At 40.1% G+C, this 20,407-nt stretch overlaps 1 protein-coding gene across 2 annotated transcripts in view; it reads right to left on the bottom strand.

Annotated features, from left to right (window-relative positions):
* RIMKLB (ribosomal modification protein rimK like family member B) overlaps positions 1–20,407 on the bottom strand; it is a 118,508-nt gene that overhangs the window by 47,749 nt on the left and 50,352 nt on the right. The window contains exon 1 of one of the 2 annotated variants that reach the window (XM_045839650.1): positions 17,867–17,917. The exons of the other annotated variant lie outside the window; for it this stretch is intronic. The gene's annotated coding sequence lies outside the window, so the exon portion shown is untranslated. Of the gene's footprint in view, positions 1–17,866; positions 17,918–20,407 lie in introns of those variants that run through there. 2 annotated transcript variants of the gene reach the window in all.

The following is a 20,407-nucleotide window of genomic DNA, read 5'->3' as shown; positions in this document are numbered from 1 at the left end:
GGAGACAAAGACACCCTAAAAAGGAATGAGGAGAAAAACAAGACTGAAAAAGAATTATTTTGACAACAGAGAGTTGTGAAGAAGTGAAAGAGAATTTTAATCAAATCCAGGGAAACATGACAGAGAGGAAGAAATAACAAACAAGGAAGGCAGACCACTAAAACAAACAAACAAACAAACAAACAAAAAACAGGAGAAAGAACTTAGCCCTGGCCAGTAGTTCTGTTGGTTAGAGAGTCCTCCCGACATGCCAAGGTTGCGGGTTTGATCCTGCTCAGGTCAGGGTACATACAGGAATCAACCAATGAATGTGTAAATAAATGGAACAACAAATACGTACCTCTCTCTTTCTCTTGCCCTTCCTCTCTCTAAAATCAATAAAATTAAAAAAAAAAAGAAAACACTTTGGGATGGTGAACACACAATACATTTACAGATGACGTATTATAGAATTTTACACCTGAAACCTATAATTTTATTAAACAGTGTCACTCCAATAATTTTTTTAAATGAGAAGAAAGAAAAGGAAGAAAGGATGGCTAAATAAAACAAAAGACATTCATGAATAGAGCAAAAGTAGTATTGGAAACATAATTCTAGTAATTTCCAATTACTTAAATTTTAAAAAATGAAGTGAGCCAATTACCAAAAATCTAGTAATTTCTAATTACTTAGATTTTAAAAAATGAAGTGAGCCAAGAGTTGAGAAAGACATTTTAAGGGTTGTAATTTGAAATAATCAAAAATATGTAATGTGGCAACAAGGCAAAACTGGGATGCTCCCAACCAAGACTTCCCTTCCCAGCCCACAGCCAAGGTCAAAGTTATGCTGCCTCTGTGTTTATCTATCTAGCTCTAGAAGAAGTTCCCATGACTAAGTTAAATCTCTCTCTTTCTGTCTCTTTTTAGCTTTAAAATTCTGTTTCAATCACACAGGGATTAAAGAGATTTAGCTCCATGCCTGTCACGCTGGGTTTACTTTAAGGAAGCAGTGATTGGTATCATTTCCCAAGAGAGCTGTTGACAATATTACATTTGTCAAAGCCCAAATCCTTTCATGTTTCAATATTTAGGCAACCAGGGTAAGTCCGTGGCACTAGTAGTGTCAACCCCTCTCACACTTTCCATATCCTTTTCAACTTGTAGCTGGAAGGAGGCAGGATGTTCACTTTCTAAAGAATGAGGGAGTAGCACCTGGAGATAAATTCAGAGACAGCTCATCCCAGGCAGTTTACAAAATATTCGTCTAGCTCTACAAAGTTGGTGTGGGGCAAAGAGTGGAGCCCTGGAATCACGAAATCTGCATTCCAGATGTGACTTCACCTTTATTGTGGGACCTCTATCCCTCTGAGCCTCACTGTCCTCTCTGCTTAAAGACAGTGCTTTGGCCATAGACAACAGTGTGGTGGTTGTGGTGGGAAGGGAGGTACTAGGGGGATAAACGGTCATGGAAACAACATGATTAAAAAAAAAACAGTGCTTAAGAATACTGCCTTGACTTATGCCCTGAGGTATCCCAAATGAGGATCAAAATGAGACTAAAGTGCTTAATAAACTGAAAAGTACCAAATGAACATATGTCAATATGAACATACTATTCGTGCAGATTTTCTTATACTAAATATGACATGTATTCCAAGATATACAACAAACTGTGTATGAACTGCCAATCACAGCCAGCATCCTGAGGGGCTCATCCTAACAAAGACATCAAGTATTCAAGGTAGTATCAGAGGATAACTGGAATTCTGAAGCTGGGTGAGGTTAGGTTCTACAGAGCCGTATGGCTTTTGAATGGAAAGCTTGCTGGCAATAGAATTTGGAATAGAAATACTGTTCCTTTTTCTAGCATATTGCTCCTCTTTTTTTTTCTTTTTTCTTTTAAATCATTTTTTATTTTTGAATTACAATTGACATGCATTATTATATTAGTTTCAGGTGCACACCCCAGTGAGCAGACATTACAAGACTTATTAAGTGATCATCCCAATAAATCTCCCACTCATGTGACACCCTACATAATTAAAATATTATTGACTATATCCCCTATGCTGTATTTTACATCCCCATGACTATTTTGTAACAACCAATTTGTACTTCTTAATTCCTTCATCTTTTTCACCCATCTCTCAAACCCTCCTCCCATCTGGCAACCATCAACATGCTCCCTGTATGTATGAGTCTGTTTCCATTCTGCTTGTTAATTTACTCTATCTTTTAGATTTAATTGTTGATAGATATGTATTTACTACCATTTTATTGTTCATGTTTTTAATCTTTCTTTTTTCTTTCTTCTTCTTAAAGAAGACCCTTTAACATTTTATAAAATATTGGTTTAGTGGTGATGAATTCTTTTAGGTTTTTCTTGTCTGGAAAGCTTGCTATTCTTCAGTCCTAAATGATAGTTTTGCTGGGTAGAGAAATCTTGGTTGTAGGTTTTTGCTTTTCATTACTTTGAATATTTCTTGCCAATCTCTTTTGACCTGCAAATCTTCTGTTCAGAAATCAGCTGATAGTCTTATGGAACCTTCCTTTTAGGCAACTAACTGCCTTTCTCTCACTGCTTTTAAGATTCTCTCTTTATCTTTGACTTTTGGCATTTTAATTATGACGTATTTTGGTGTTGGCCTCATTGGGTTCATCTTGTTTGGGACTTTCTGCATCTCCTGGACTTGTATGTTAATTCTTTCACCAAGTTAGGGATCTTGTCTTTTTTTTTTTCCCAAATAGGTTTTCAATTTCTTGCTTTCTCTCTTTTTCTTTTGGCACCGCCATGATGCAAATGTTGGTACACTTGAAGTTGTACTAGAGGCTACTTACACTATCCTTTCTTTTTTTTTTTTTTTTATTCTTTTTCTTTTTGCTGTTCTGATTGAGTGTTTTTTGCTGCCTTATATTTCAAATCACTGATTTGATTTTCAGCTTCATCTACTCTACTATTGATTCCCTGTAAATTATTCTTCATTTCAGTTAGTGTGTGCTTCATTTCTGACTGGTCTTTTTTTTTAAAAAAATGCTATTGAAGTTCTCACTAATTTCATTGAGCAGCCTTATAACTAGTATTTTGAACTCTGCACCTAGTAGATTGTTTGTCTTCATTTCGTTTAGTTCTTTTTCTAGAGGTGTGTTCTGTTCTTTCATTTGGGACATAGTCCTTTGTCTCCTCATTTGGGCAGCCTCCTTGTGTTTTTCCGTATGTATTAGGTAGAGCTGCCATGTATCTCAGGCTTGGTAGAGTGGCCTAATGTAATAGGTGTTCTGTAGGGTCCAGTGACACAGCTTCCCCAATCACACAAGCTGGGCATTCAAGGTATGTACTCTGAGTGGGCTATATACACCTTTCACTTGTCGTTGAACCTTGATTGCTGTTGGCACGGCACTAGGAGGGGTTTACCCCCAGGCTGATCAGCTATAGGGACTGGCTGCAACCGCTCACCTCTGACAACTGTGGAGGATCACCTGTGCAGGGGCCTACCCCACAGAGCAGGACTTGCTTCAGGGAGTCTCTGCTGCTCACTGAATCCACCCTTTGAGTGTGTCACTTGTGGAGGTAGTTGGGTGGTAGTGCGTCAGTGTCATCTGAAGCTGTCAACTGGGTTTGCTGACTCTGGGGCCTCTCGGGAGTTGTAGGCCAAGGTCAGTCACCACCTGTGTTCTGTCCAGGGCCACTCAGCAAGAACCACAAAGTGATCTGCAGATAGCTGCTACTTGTGCTGGGCTTGGATGTGCACAGGCAAGGCCAAGCTGCAAACCAAGGCTGGCTGCTGCTAGTGGCAGGCCTGGTGCCACTTAGCAAGAAGTATGGGGGCACACTGAGGCCATGCTGAGGCCAGTTTCAGGAAAATCAAAAGCATGAGTCAAGACCAGCCTACAAGTTAGGTGAAGTAGAGCTTCAGGGAAGCACCAGGGTTGGGCAAACAGTATAAGTCAGGTAGATGGAGTCTCAAGTATGGTGCCCATCTGCAGGCTCTGTGGGGGAGGATGGCTCAGAAACGAAACAATGGCCTCTACCAGCTTTTCTGTCTAGAATAAAGTTGCCCCTTCGGCTCTTGCCCTAATATCAGACAATTCAGTTCCTCACCATATGTCTCTGATGTCTGTCAAGCTGCTGCCCCAGTGCAAGAGCTCAGAGAGAGTAACTCTAAGTACATCTGCTCATGGGCTCTTTAAGAGGAACTGCTTGGGACTTCATCAGCTTTCTGTCTCCCTCAGCCTCAATCCCTGCTCATTTTCACAGCCAGAAGTTATGAGGCTTCTCTTTCTGGCACTGAAACCCTCGGTTGGGGGACCTGGTTGCTCCTCAGGGTGTACCTCTGCAGCCAAAATATCGCTCCCAATTTTTATCTGTCATATGTGGGTGTGGGACCAGCCCATTCTACATTGCTGCCCCTCTTACTAGTCTTCATGTAGCTTCTTTACTTCCCTAGTTGTAGGACCTCCATTCAGCCAGGTTTCAGGTGGTTCTGAATTAATGGTTGTTCTGTAGTTCAGTTGTGATTAATTTTGATGAGGTTGTGGGAGGAGGCAAGAACCACATTTACCTATACGGCCATCTTGATCAGAAGTGCCACTAAGTTCAATTTTTGTTCCGGGTATAGATGGTCCCTGTTAAAGTTTGCTAATAATCATAGTAATAACAATAACCATCTTTGGAGTGTAGATGAAGATAGAGTGTATTTCAACACTTCTGTTTTTGAAATACACCATGTACTTCATATATTATTTTAATCACCAAAAAAGAATTCTGAAATTCTGTTCAATTAATCTTCTGATCAAAACTGAATGTCTTTCCATTATGTCCAGGAGCTCTCTTGTCTAACAATAACAACAACAAAACCTTTTTTTCTCATATCAGTACTATTAATGCTCCTTTCTGAATAATTGTTAAGTTTTAAAATATCTCTGATATAACTAAAATATATTTGTAATACATGTATCAAGATAAACCATGTCTATAAGGAAATAAGAGGGAAAAGCTAAGAACTATCTTATCTCAAGATATCAAGAAGAATTAGATCATACAGTGCCTACTCTGGAAAGTTTGTTTTTTGTTTTTTGGGTTTTTTTGTCTCTTCTCTCAAATTTGTTCCTTTTCTAAGGAAGGAATTTATATTGTTTGTCTTCTATTTTCTCATACCACCCTCTCCAAGTCTCGTTTTTCCTTTCTTTTGCTGTAACAGCTTCTCTTTTTTTCCTGACTTTGTTGTGTCTTAACTTAGGCAGCCAGACCTCCACTAAACTTTTAGAGCTGGAATCAGAACAGCACATTTGGCAAAAAGTCAGTCGCACATACCACACAACCACAAACAAGAACTCTGACTGCAAAATCCTTTCAACAATACATTCCCGTTTCTTGCAGTCAGCGGTTCACACTGACCTATGATCTGAAATCAGCAACACACACATTTGCGTACATTCTGCATGCACATGGCCCCTGCAGTCAGCTCACAAAGACACAATATCTGAAGAAAGATCTTGGAAGCAGTGTACACAGGCTGTACTCTCCACCCATTTCATAAACTCTTCCTGACTGGATCTTTCTCCCAGCGACCTCCACCCCTCATGCTGCCTGGCAGAGACTCCCCTCCTTTTCCTGCAGTTCTTGAAACAACTGCAGTGCCATCCATCACCCTCCCAACAGATCCTCAAGCAAAGCAATTGTTTTCTGAAGCTCTTCCCCTACCCTCCCAGCCCCCACTGGGAACTTGCTCTAGCCCAAGGACTGTCAGAACAGAATCTCCTTCTGGAACACATGAGATTCTTTAGCAGGCTGTTCCCTAGTACCCTAACTTGATTCTACAGATTGTAATTTTGATATGTAAGGCTCGGGGAGAAGGCAGGGGTGAAGGAGAAAGGAAGTGGATGGGGGAGAAGAAAGGGGAAAAGAGAAAACCCTGCGGAAAAATTTCAAAGAAGACAAATTGATCAAAAGCTGAGAAACAGACTTCAGGATGAAATAGTGGAGAACAGAAGAAGAGAGAGAAAAATAAAGCAATTTGGAGTTAAAGTAAAAGGAGAAACAAAGAAACAAAAGTATGAAAAGTCAGTTAAAACAGGTTCTTGAGCTTTTGTTACCCAATAAGTCACTGAGGTGACCCTGGAGGTATTCAGGACAGAACCTTAGAGAAGGTTAATAGGAGAATCAGTGATAAAGAGAATAGTCTTCTGATTGCATACTTTGAAATTTCCTAAAAAGATAAAATTGACAACTATCTCAAATATCTGCCACAAAAAAAGTTTTTTTGTTTCTTGGTTTTTATTTTTTTGCCACAAGGAAGATTTAAACTACTAATTTGCATTTTATGATGCTTGGAGAAATAATACATTTGACTTTCAGTTAGAATGACAGATGATTTGTCTCAAATATTGCAGTATTTGAAATATACCTATACTAAAAAATTATCTGTTATTTACCTAAAATTTAAAGTTATTTGGCTATTCTGTATTTTATCTGGTAATCATATCCTCAGGGGATTCCGATATAAGATTAAGTTTGAGAGACACCTGTATAAAGTAAGAAAGCCCACATTTAGTAAAACCACTTGGAGGTGGTCGCAAAGTAGAGATTCTTCATTCCACCACAGACATACCAAATTGAATCCCCAAAGAAAGAGCTCGAGAATCTTCATCCGACAACACTGCATGGTTTTGATTGAGGCAGCATAGTAAGAAGCTAGGAAAATTCCTAGGCAAGTGGAATGGGGAAACAGACAAGATAATTAAACAAGGCCAAATGATTGGAATGACTTACAGCCACCAGCTAGTGAATCTCAAGACTTTATCTTCCTTAACCAAGGACACTTGAGAGCAAATGATTTAATACCTCTTCTCCTTAACCAGAGAACACATAGCTGAAATCACCCTCATCAGAGAGATAGAGACCAACGACCCAACTAATGCATTTGTGCCAGCCAAACCCAAGGACAGATGAAGTCAAGGGAACAAATAACAAAAACCTGTTTAGAGCCAGGCAGACCCGGGATAAACATAAAGCAGTAAAGCTGACCAGAAAATGATCCCAAACTCTCCTGTACACTCATTTTGATACATCAGCATGTTTGAAATACACCTGAAAAGCTGACAAATATTCTATTGAAACCCTCTCCTAAAATTCTTGCCCGCAGAAGAAAGATAGATACCCTCAAAACAAAGACCCAGCATGGCGTCTCTCAGGAGCATGCCTATGTCCCTTCTTTGGCGTGAACTTTTTACTTCCTTTCTCCTAAACTCTAAGGGTCCCCACCAAGACTTGCAACTAAGGGAGCAGTGGGCAGCAAAGCAGCTTGTCCTGGGCTTGCCCCCGAAACCTGCCTCCAAGGCCCCCTTTTCTCTGACTATCCAGTAAGCTAAAAGAGCCCTGCCTGGGCTCACTTCTTTCCTCTAATGTTTCTAGGCAGCCAAAGCAGAGCCCCCTCCTCCCCTCCACTAGGCTCTCTCCTGTTGCATCTTCTACCCAAAGTCCTTCCTTTGTTTCACTGCCTGCAGCTTTAATAACTGCACTCTCAAAATCACCTGGGCCAGTACTGTGGACTCTTTCCTACACTAAGTCAAGAACATACACACTACAGGCTGGCCTGAGCAAACATGCTTTGGGCTCGGCCCCCGTCTGGTAACCTGAGGACCACTGACTTCCTCACAATTCTTCCATGAAACGCTCCCTAAATCTGTCTGTTAAAAAATGTTAAATTAATTAAACAGGGAGACTTAGACTGAGGTGGCTCTAATGCCAGGACAGCTTACGTAGCAAGTCAAAATCTAAGCCTAGAAATAGCCCGAGATGAGGAAACCAAAAGCTAAGGACAACCCATCACAAACAGCCAACTTGACTTAAACTATAGCCAATCAATAGTTTCCTTGCTTTCACCTTTTCTCTGTAAAAAGCCTCTCAGAGCCCCTGCGTGTGGGGTGCTCCTAACTACTTTCAGTTTGCTCAATTCAAATCTGTTTTTGTTCAAATAAACTCTTAAAAATGTTAACATGCCTGTTTATCTTTTAACAGTTTTGGTATCAGAACAAGTAAGGAAAGGAGACCCCCAAAGACCCCCAGGAGCAATGAGCAACCAGGTGTAGCCACCCACTGAGTCTGTGGAGCTCCCCGCTTTCTTGCTGTTTGGCAGTCATGGGTAAGTCCTGCTCAGATCCTAGCTCCCTAGCTCCCTAGCTCCCTAGCTCCCTAGCTTTTGTGTTACGAGCTGTCTGACTTTATTTGAGCATTTTTAAAGACTGGGTCCAGAAACCAGACAGAGTTGGACAGCATCCAACTTAGAAACCCAAGGAGGCTGGGGGTCAGACTGAGTCTGACTTAAACTGGATTGGGTCCAGTGTGAGGCCTCGGCTGAATAAAATTTTGTTTTAAGGCTGAACAAGTAGGTTAACTTTACGAAAGATAATCTTGAATTACAGTTGCCACAAAGGGAAACTTTTAACCTGGATCCATTTTTGAGGTGCCCTAAAGAAGATGGGGTCTCAGTTAAGCACTCTCTATGAAAAGTAAAGGGGGCATTATTTTTTCTTCTCTACAGTTCCGTGACCAGAATGAGATCCACTGGGTCACCCCCATTTTCTCCAGATTCTACAGATAGGACCCTGAGAAAATTGGCAGAAGTCAGCAAAGGGTGAGAATTCTTACCAAAGTCGCCTCTCTTCAGACCTTGACCTGTGGTGCCTTGTGGAGAAAGGAAAAATTGCATGTTGCCCCTCCTGTAGGCGTTCATAACAAGTTACAAGATGTGCCTCTGTGGTGTGTTGGCTGAAGAGAAACTTCTGTCCTCCACTCCCTCCCACCCCCAAGTACCTAAAAAATATAAATGAGAAGCCTTATACATAAGAAATGATCAGAGATAACCTTTTTGACACCTATAGGGCAGGGAATAAGAGCATCTACTCTTTCTGCAATGACCTCTCTCCTCACTGAAGCCCCAAGATCTCACCTCAGCCTTTGTTCCTGTATACCTCATCTTAACTTTCTGTCCCTAAACCTCTCATGTATAGGGGAAGGGGGGTGTGACACTCTCTGTGGGGTTTCCATACTATATATGTAATTAAATTTGGTTATATTCCTATCCAAGTACTAACCAGGCCCAACCCTGCTTAGCTTCTGAGATCAGACGAGATTGGGTACATTCAGGGTTGTATGGCTGTAGACAGTTATATTCCTGTTAATTTGTCTCATGAAGATTTTATTATTAGGTCAGCTAAAAGAACCTGGAATGATAGAGGAAAGTTTCTTCCTCCCAAATCTCTGCCTGGTCATATTTTGGGGGCAACCAACCTGACAGTTGAGTTGCCTGTACACACAAGAATTAATAACTTGCATTCCCCAGGCAGGCAGAAAGCCAAGCCAAGTTCTCAGGACACAAAACAAGAAAAATAAGAAGGCAATAGCTGTCCCTGGAAGAGAAAGAATCAGTAATCAATGGGTACTCCAAAACCAAAGTTCTGGCTAAGAAAGAATTGAGAGCCAAGACTTAGACTATAAGAAAAAGTTTATTTGGAAAGTCACAGAGGTAGAAGAAGTGAACTGCAAAAGAAATGTGCTTAGGAAACAAGCTAAAGAAACAAAAGAAGGGTCCTTGGAGCTTAGGAGAAAGAGAGGCAAGACAAACATGCCTGGAGGAAGGGGGCAGGGAAAGGTGCAGGCATGCTAGGGAGAGAGAGCCACCCTGAGTCCTCTGTCCTGAGGGGTTTTAAGGGTGGAGATTCTAGGTGAGGTCCCAGGGGAAGATCTCAATAGAATATTCATCAAATTTCCAAGTGTATGCTTTCAGGTTCATGGTCTCCATTGATTGGTCAGCCCCAGAGCAGAGGCCATCAGTCAGTACAGCTGGTCCTGATGTCAGCCATGGTATTGCTTGTTTGGTTTTGCTTTTTTTCTTGGCCTGGAGCTGATACACACTGAGACCTAGATGTTATCCCTAGGGATTAATGCTTAAAAGAGTGGTAGTGCAAGGGCCCAAATAGTCACATGAGGCCACTCTTCGGTCCCTTTTTAATCCTCCAAGGGGTCTACCGCATGACTGGAGACATGCCAGGGGAAGAAAGGTCAGGAGAGGGTCCAAGCCATAATACCAGCAATTTGAAAAGTTGGGACAGGATCCAAACTGCACGACCAGCAATATAAAAGGTTAGGGGGTTTAAACTACATGACCAGCCATATGCTAGGGGAGGAAAGGTCACCTGAGGGCGAAATCCTTGTTCCCCCAGATTTGCTTGTTGCTAGGCTCTCTGCCCAGGTGACCTTCTATACCTGGCCCATAGGCCTTGCTCTGCTCCTGCCTGCCTAACTGCTTACCACAGTATCTTTTCTACCCTCTGGGAGACTCGTCTTGTGTCCATGGGGTTGTTCAATATTGCCAATGAGTATTTACTGTTTGTATTAGCTGAAAACTAACAAGATATTTGGGGAAAAAGTTTTTAAGGTAGCTCCATCAGAAGTCATCCCCATTGGAAGCTGATATCCAGAATCTAACAGAAATTTTTTTAGACCTTCTCCCCTACGTAAGCTAAAATGAAACCATGTACCCGGAGGAAAAGAAAAACATTCTGAAGCCATTGTGGAAGCATTTATAAAAACATTCCAAAGATACACAGCTCTAAATCTAGGACATAAAAGTCTTGACTTCTATCTTAGTTGGGAATGTCCCTGATATAAGGAAGCAAATTGAAAATAATGTAGTTGGATGGGCGAGTCAGCCCCTCAACATCATTTAGGTTGCAAGCAGTTCTTGGAGGGATCAAAAACAATTATACTTGCCTTATAAATCCAATTTTTATGTGAACAGAAATGCAGTTCTAGAAATAATACAAAATCCACCCAGAATATCTCAAAGGATTTGTCTCTTACCTTGTACAAGAGAGATGTTAAACTAATCAGGTTTATATGGTATGTAAATTAAGGGGAGTATTATCAAATATGTGATGGTGAACCTTCTTAGTTTATATGTGTATGGGTATACCTCACTGATATAGGTATTCCAGAAATTGTTTGAAATTTATAGAAATTTGTCAATGCTCACTGTCCAATCATTATCTTAAATTGTTACGTGCCATAGAAATAACTACATTTCCTTACCAAATGAGCTCTCAGCAGATCTTTCACCACGGCCTTTTGTTGTTGTGTTAGCCTTTTTGTTCCTTCCAGACAATTATTTTTTTGCTGATGCTTTTGCAAACAAAGCTTTGTATTCAGAGATTCAAGGAAAGGACTCTGACAAGTATCTAGAATACAAATTTCTGATAACTTTAAGATCATACCACTAAACTGGGTAAGAATTTCTAGAACAAATGGAAAATATGTGTTCAAGAAGAACCTGAATTAATAACATAGGATTGAATGAACTAATGGGGATGGTTATTATTCTTATAATTTTTTCTTGGAAATGTTGCTAGTTCCTTCATATTTGTTTTCCAGATTCAAGGAAATTCTTTTTTTTTTTTTTTTGCTCTTAAGCTCTCTATGACTTACATGAATTTTTTTAATGTCTATTTTTGTAAGCAAAATTGAAACATTTACTTTTTTTGCCACTTAATCCCTCCAGAATTCAGAAACTTAGTTAAGTACAGATGCTCCTCAACTTGTGATGGGGGTTACAGCCCCATAAACCTATCCTAAGTTAAAAATTCTGTTAAGTCAAAAATGCATATTAGTACACTGAACAAATTGTATGGGTTTTCCCCCCACATTGATCAATTTTCAAACACCAGCTTGGTGACACTGTCTACCTGGAGTGAGTTAATGTCAGATCCCAGAGGTAAGGGCTCAATCCCAAAGGACTGCTCCCATCTCGTATGCCAATTGCAAGCTCTGCTTCCCATACTTTTGACCAGCTGGCTATAAATCTGGTGTTCTTAAAACCCCTTCCTCGAGTTCAATAGTTTGCTAGAATAGCTCACAGAACTCAGGAGAGTGCTTTACTTATTATTACACGTTTACTAGAAAGGCTACAACTGGAGCAGCTAAATTGAACAGATGCATAGGGCAAGACATGGAACAGTCTAATACCTACTGTTTTATTCCAACAGTATATATACCAGGAAAAGACCTAACTATAAGGCAGTCGTTGTTGGGGCTTAGAGAGTAGGACAGAGCACAGAGTATTTTTTAAGACAGTGAAACTAATATGTTACTGTAATGGCGGATACATGTCATTATAAATTTGTCAAAATCCATAGAACATACAGCAGGATGTACAGAAAGGTGCATTTATTGTAACTGAAGAATGCGTAGTGACATATCATCATCACCCAAAGCCCAGAGTTTACGTGAGGGGTCACTTTGCAGTTGAGCATTGTATGGAGGATATGGGTATGTGGGCCAGAGGGTATATGAGAATTCTCTGTACTTTCCACTTTTCAATTTTGCTATGAACATAAAACGGCTCTAAAAAATAGTCTATTTAAGATAAAAGGGGAAAGAAAAGCAATGGGCTTAAGAAGGAGCATGCTTCTCCAGCCATCCTAGAATTACTTGGCAAGGAATTTGCTGGGTTGGTGGTGACTGTGCTTTTCAAATATGTCAATCATTTAGGAGATCCTAAGTTTCATCTTACACGTGCCCAACAGCTAGCCTTTCTATTGTCTTAAACAGCCATTGCTACTGATGAAAATGGGTTAAATCACTTGTTTCTTTATATGACAGGGAATAAAGAAAATTCAGAATCACTTCTTTTTCCCATTAATTTCTTGATTCCTTGAATGTAGAAACTGTTTTATCTTTTTAAAATTACCAATACTTAGTGAAGTGTCTGGCATTGAGAAGACAACCAGAATATAAATGAAATACAGTTCTGAGTCATTAGGAATCTTCCCTCCTCTCAGGTATACATTGAGAGTCATGCTACATGAACTCTATCAGCAGTCAGTTGGAAAAGTAAATGGGATTTATGAAAAAACAAGGATAGCCCTGACCAGGTGACTCCTGTCCCCCAAAGCAAAAGGTCCCCAGCTTGATTCCCAGTCTGGGCACAGGCCTAAATTGTGGGGTAAGGTCAGTTGTGTATGTATGAGAGGTAACTGATCAATGTTTCTCTCCCTGTCTTTCTCCCTCCTTTCTTCTCTCTTTAAAAATTAAAAAAAAACAAACAAACAAAAAACACCACACAATTAAAACCTGTAACTGCAAAACTGGTCTAGAAGTTATTTGTTGCCCTCTTGTGCCCACTTTTAGGAAATACAGCCTCTCCCCTCCACACACCACACGTCCTCCTGATGGGATGCAGTGAGTGAGCCCCTGGGCTTGCTTTGGCCATACAACAGTAAACAAAGGGTCTGTCCACAGTGAGTCACTCATTGTAGTGGTGACCCTCTGGGAAGTTATCCAAAGGAGATATTGCCCAAGCTGGCTTATAAATTATGAGTAGAAATTAGGCAACTGAACCATAAGGATTATAGAGAAATAAGAATTATGGTAGAGGTGTTGCAAATAAAATGTAACATGTCCAAAGGCTTAGAAGCATGAAAGAGCTTGGAGCTTTTGCAGAACTACAGGTAATTCAGTACGGTTGGAAATCAAGGTGCAGATGTATTGGGGGGATGGTGTTGGAGCACTGGTGATGAGAGACAAAAATATTATAAATAGGCACGTGTGCACGTTCCATCCATATACTAAAAATAAAGAGTCTTTAAGGTTTTTAAGCGAGATGCTGACTTAGATTAATGCTAGAACTCTTGCTCTTGATGCTTTGTATTATGAGTAGAATGGGTGACACTGGAACTGGGACACTAGTTAGGATTCTTGTTACAGCAACAATTAGACTGAACTAAATGGTGATGGAAATAATGAAGAGAATGGATGGCTTTGAAAGATATAAGGAGGATTTTGATGACAAAGGGTACGTGTGTGCATATTGGGACCTAAAGTGAAGGAAAAAGAGAAATTGAGGAAACTGAAGATGATTCACATATTTCAATTGGGTAACTGGGCAGTCCAAGTGAGGGTGGGCTGTGCAGAGAAAGTGATGTCTCAGTTTTAGACATGCTAAGATATTGTAATTTAGCTTTCTCAACATTTCTTCAAACTTCCTTCTTGTTCATCTTCCTGCATTACAGAGAGTGGAAAACTAAAAACTACATACCCTAGACTCTACTCTACCTAGAGTTTTAATGTGATTTACTTTCCAGCAGCCATGAGCATTAGCACAAGACTTAATTCAAAACCAAGTGAAGTGAGAAAAGAGGCAGGAAGTGAAGGTTCACCTTGCTGGTGTGGCAGAGCCAGGGTGGTTCTAGTGCCTGAATGACAACATCTTGATTTGGAAGGTGGTACGAGGAGCAATAGAGTCTCCCATAGTTACTCCCAGAAGCTCAGCCTAGAGCCTGTCCTTTAGCATTTCCCCAGTCTGCGTAAGGATTCTGCTTTCTTACCAGTAAGGGCTGACTGACTTCAAGGTGCCTATGGGGACATGCACATAGAGATGTGCTCTTGCACATTCCAATGGAGAGCTCCAGAGTTTGGTGTAGATGAGACTGTGGTATAGACCTGGGAGCATAAATCAGTAGATGCCAATAGATGGCAAATAAATACATGGGAGTGGGTGTGATTAATAAGAAAAAGAGTATAGTCAAAAGAGAGGTGGCTGGGACATGAACCTTGGAAACTACCCACATTTAAGCGTAAACAGAAGAAAAGGAATTGTGAAAGAACACTGAGTAGAACTAAGAGGAAAACAAGGGATGTGATGTCATAGATCTCAAAGGAAAAGAAAATTTCACAAAAGAGGGATTGGTTAACAATGCTTCATATTGAAGAAAACAGGAAAATAAAGCTAAGATTTATCTATAATATTGAGCCTGAAAGAGATCTTTGTGTGACAACTTTGCTTAGAACTGTCAAGGGAAGTGACTTAGTTTTTGGGGAAAGGGCAAGCTACAGTGTCCCTTGTTTGGTACTTATCTAGTCCATTGAAAGATTCAGTTTAACTTCAGAGGCATGGAGATGGATTAAAGATGACTACACACACACACACACACACACACACACACACACACAAGATGGCTACACATTTCTTGCCATTCGTCCCATCAAGAGGTAGCATACATTTGTCCTGCCCTTAAATGGAAACTGGCTCTGTTGACTTATTTTGACCAATAGAACATGGTGGAAGTAATGCTGGGAAACTTCTGAGACTGAATCTTAAGAGATTTGCAGTTTCTTCCCCTGCTCTTTGGCACGCTCCCTCTCTCAGCCCACAGCCATGCTCTCTGAAGCCAAGTGGGTCAGGTCCAGACACACAACATGGAAGAGAACTCTTTGCCATCAATCCCACCAGAGATTCCTGATGGTGGGTGGCACCAACTAGCCATCTGAATGAGGCCATTTTGGATCTTGCAGCCAACACCGTTACTCCCTAATCGACATAGAAAATCATGGAAAATAATTAATTATTCTTTTAAGTCACTAAGTTTTGGTGTGGTTTATTGACACTATTGAGGGAACTTGGGAGGAGGATCTTCAAGTGGAAAGATTTCAAAGGTTCATAATAACCAAACAGTATATAGCATTTGGAAAAGTAGCACTGCACTTCTGCCTGTCACCATTCTCAGGACGGGTCTAGTAGCCTCCTTTACTCTTACACCAGGAAATTTAAAAGATACAGGTGACCCCACTGAACAACAAGCAAATTCCAATTTCCCTGTGACAACATTCAGTTCTAACTTTGATTAATCATCCAATTCATCATTCTGTTTCTAGAAATGTATCAATGCCAAGTCACTGGAGAGGAAGTCTATCTCCAAAGAACTAATTGCTGTGACTTTCCTTAGAAAATGTAAGTAACATAATGGTAAAATGTTGTGTTTTATTTCTGCTCTTTACCAAATGCCCATAATAGAAAGGCTAGAGTGAGCCCTGGCCAGGTAGTGGGGTTGATTAGGGCGTCTCCAATACACCAAGATTGCAGGTTCAATCTCCCATCACATACAACAAGCATGTGGAACAATAGATTGGTGTTTCTCTCTTTCTCTCTCTAAAATCAATCAATAAAATTTTTTTAAACTAAGCTTGAAAATAGATTTATTTTATTTAATTTTTAAGTCTTTTTTACTTTTCAATTATAATTGCCATACAATATTACATAGTTTCAGATGTACACCCCAGTGATTAGATGCCATATAACTAAGTGATCATCCCAATAAATCTCATATCCATCTGACACCATTACTAAAATATTGACTATATTCCCTGTGCTATCCTTTATTGAGTTTATTTTTATTCTTTCCTAATTTTTGTGGAAGCAGTAAATATAAAGTTACCAAAATCTTCAAAATAATGTACATTAAAAATTTATTGAATTTTTCCTTCAGGTTTTCTTCTCCAGGCAAAATAACTTAAATTTCTTTAATTCTTTCTCATAAACTAAATTTTCTGATCATTTAGTTCTATAGTCTCTCATCAGATTTTCTACATTTCAAGTAAGTTGTAATATTAAATTAATAAAGTGTTTGATTCATAGTAAATTATGATTCACATGAGAATCATAATGAATTAGGATTCATAGATAGATTTCTGTAATCTCTCTTTTTCCTTTCCTCTGAACATACTAATTTTAAAAGGAGCATAATCATACTTTTTAGCACAGGGCCTAGCATATTGTAAGTGTTCCATAAACATTAGTTATTATAATTAACTAATATATTATAACTAACATACATAACAGCTAATTTACAATCCTTTATCTTAATAATTATATTATATACTATATAGTTATAAATACACACATTATATTTATATAATAGATAAAATAATTATGTATAGAATTGTAATTATAGGACATATTAGTTATCTATTTAGAAGCTTAAGACAGCAAACATTTATGTTCCCAAAGTTTCTGTCGATTAGGAATCCAAGGACAATTCAGCTGTGTGCCTCTGGCTCAGGGCATCTCACAAGGCTATATAGTCAAGGTGCTATCTGGGGCTACAGTCTTCTTCTTTTTTATTGAATTTATTGGGGTGACATTGACTAATACAGTTATATAGGTTTCAGGTATATGATTCTATAATACATCATTTGTATGTTGTACTTTTCTATTTTGTTTCTTTTTGCTTAATCCCTTAACCTTTTTCACCCAGCCCCCCATCTTCTTCTCAAGCCTCAACAGAGAATATCCACTTCCAAGTTCATTTACATGGCTTTTTGGCAGGCTTTAGGTTGCTGGCTGTTGGCTAGAGACATTCATTCTTGCCACATGGGCATTTCTATAGAGTAGTTCACACCGTGGCAGCTGGCTTTGTTCAGAGCAAACAAGCAAGCAAAAGATCAGGAGAGAAGCCCAGAACTGGAAGCCAAAGTCCCGCTGTCTCTGCTGCATTCTATTTGCTAGTAGTCCCTGAATTCACCCATGCTGAAGGGTGAGAATTGCATAAGGGCCTGGAGAATAGGAGGTAGGGATCGTTGGCAGCCACCTTGCAGGCTACCCAGCCCATATAATCTATAAAAAATATAAGTATATATTAATCATATAACTATAATAAACCAAATAACTATATACATTTGTGAATAATTATGGAAATATAGACTTTCCTGTTTTTTTTCCATATTTGCAAATTCCAGACTCTTTCTGTTTTTGTTTGACTGGGTTTTTTATGTATGGGTAGGAAGGGAAGATGGAGATTTCCTCCATGTTAATGAATTTCTAATATTTGTCCTATTTTGTTTGTGTGTAGCCAGTTTTGTTGTTTATTCAAAACTTTTGTTATGGGTTCTGTTTCAGGAACCTTAACAGAATCCTGGACTTGGATCAAGCATTTTCTGTTTTCATGGTCAAGGGAGTGTGGGTGTAACAACGCAAGACAACTAGCACCATCAGAATATGTATACAAAGCAGAATGAGACAAAAGCACTAATTACTGTAGACATTAAGTTACATACGTTTTACATGCGCTGATTTTAATGACAGCCTTCATGCTGAAATTCCTTCATTTCTGGGATAACTGTTGCTCACTTGCTCTGCCTATCTCCTCTTCTTCTGTTCCCCCGCTGTCCCGTCAACGCATTGTCCAGTCGTTCCACTTGCTGTACTCTCAAACTACTTTCTTCTTAGAACTTTATCCTCTACTTCTTTGCATTTGACTCAGATATTGAATGTTCCTATCTTGAAATAGGAAATTACTACTTCAAGTCTTCACCTCAATTCAATTCAAATGGCACAATTGTGAGTTGTTAGGTACAGGTAAGTAAAATTTAGCCTCTGCTATCAAAGAACTCTCAGTCTAACCCAAAACATGAATATGCAAAAGAATATAAAAAGTTGATGACACAATTATTAAAAACAAAGAGGTTGCTCAATAGAAGGGATGGTTAATTCTTTAGAAGCAAAGGGGGCCAAGAAGCAAAGCGAAGAGGCAGCCTCTAACCTGGACTTTCGTGTACACAGAAGCCTTTAGCTACTAGACTTGGGGAAAGGATATCACAGAAAGAAAGAAACAGTGAGTGTGATGTGCAGAGGCATGAAGAACAGTGTGTGATCACAGGTATGGAGTACTAAGAAGCGGGGAGTTCTCCGGAGCCCAAGTTTTCTGAGGACATATGTTGGCTGCCTCCTAACTCCTGTGCTGAGTCCATCTTTTCGATTTGGCTGTCTCGACTCTATTGCTTCATTCCTCTACACACACTGCTCTCTCTTCCCTCCCTCCCTCCACCCCCACCTCATATAACCCTCCTCCCTCCTTTCCTTCCTTTTATGGACATTTGTATGTGTGTGTTTAGGCCCTGGGTTTAATTTAGTTGGATTGGACATAGTAATAACATTTCTGTACATTTGCCCAGAGGCCTTCAGCTAGTGGGTGTATTCTTCACAGGCCAATAAACAGATGAATAAATCCAGTGTGCTGTCTTCTATCTATGTCTCCCTTCTCTTCCTTCGCACTTTGCCCATCTTCCATTGCTTGGAGACCTTTTTTGAAAACTAAAATTTTCCTAAGTAACTCAAACATTAGGTTGCCTTTATTAAAGGCAGTTCTGCACCTGCCCATGATTTCCATGGAGGACTTTCCTGTTGCTGGAGAATGTGCTCTTTACCCAGGAGAGACCTGGTCTGAGTCTAACAGGAGTTCTGCTGCCCAGAGAGCTCTTCCCCAGCGTCAGTGAGCACCTCAGAAAATTATAGGCTCACATGTGTGGTTGACAGTCGCTCGTTTTTGACCAATGATACTGACTCTGACTTCATGTAATTCAATGATAAACTGATAACATAATAGAACAGTGTTTGACCAAATCACCTCCGGCAAAGTAAATCTGAGGTTCTCCTCACCTAGGGATCCAAGCCTGGGCTCCAAAACAAATGGGGAGCTGCCATAGCTGCCATGAAGGAAAAAAAAATAACCAAAGTACTTTGAAACAAACTGCATTCCTACACGCTGTTGAGGCCCAGGAATAGATGGTGGTTTCTGCTCTTCTACCAGTTCTCGCTTTGCTTCCTCTCCTTTCCTTTGCTCCCTGCCTGCCTTCTCCCTCTGCCTGGCTGTAAACATTCTGTTCCATTTTCACTGCCCTAACTTCAGACTCCCTCCCAGGACCCCAGGAGAGCGCCCCCTCCCACTGCCTGGGGAGGCTTTCCTGCACCACAGTCTCTAGCCAGGCCAGCACATTGAGGTCATTGCTGTCCCTGCCAAATGATTGGCCTTAGTTCAGTTTCTCCATCTGTCTGAACTTCATGGAAAACATGATTGTTGCTCTAGGCTCTTTATTATATGTCCTGCTTAGGTCTGCTTTGCATCTGCCTTTTTTGTTTTTTCCCCCACCCCCACCCCCACCCCTGCCTTTGCTTTCCCTGACTCTCCCCAGACTACAATCACATCTGTTTTCCAGCCTCTGTACTCTCACTGCAGAGCAGATGGAAGAAGTGCAAGTTCTGGGCCAAGCAGATCAGTAAAGAGCTGGGTTTGTACTCCAATTGTTCTAGGGACTCAGCAAAATCCATGTATCTCAAAAATGGAACACTAACATCTCCCTCAAAGGAACCAGAGGTGCCACTTGCTTACATCTCATTATGTCCATTGCTCTCTTTTCCTTCCACTAAACAGCTAAAAAAAACAGGTAAAAGTTAGCTTTTGTCTTTCCTTCCTCCTTCCCTTCTGTCCCTCCTTCCTTTGTCATTTACCTTCCTTTCTTCTGGTCTTGAACTGATTAAAACTACCTGCTCTCTGTGTCCATCTGTACTCTTCTCTAAGTTAGCTCATTAGGGAGATACATGGCATAGGCTACAGGACTGAACAGACACCTTGACACTTACACACTTCAAGTGCATATAAGGTTAACCACTCCTCACATATGAGTTTCTATAATTCAGGTTGTTTCTCTTCAAAGTGGAGAAATTTTATTGTATTTTTAAAAAGATTTTATTTATTTTTAGAAAGAGGAGAAGGAAAAAAGAAAGAGAGAGAAAAACATTGCTATGAGAGAGAAACATTG

This window comes from Phyllostomus hastatus, unplaced genomic scaffold (assembly GCF_019186645.2).
Source record: "Phyllostomus hastatus isolate PE091 unplaced genomic scaffold, TTU_PhHast_1.1 phas_contig_308, whole genome shotgun sequence".
Lineage (NCBI taxonomy): Eukaryota > Metazoa > Chordata > Mammalia > Chiroptera > Phyllostomidae > Phyllostomus > Phyllostomus hastatus.
This window is presented reverse-complemented; position numbering and strand designations above follow the sequence as displayed.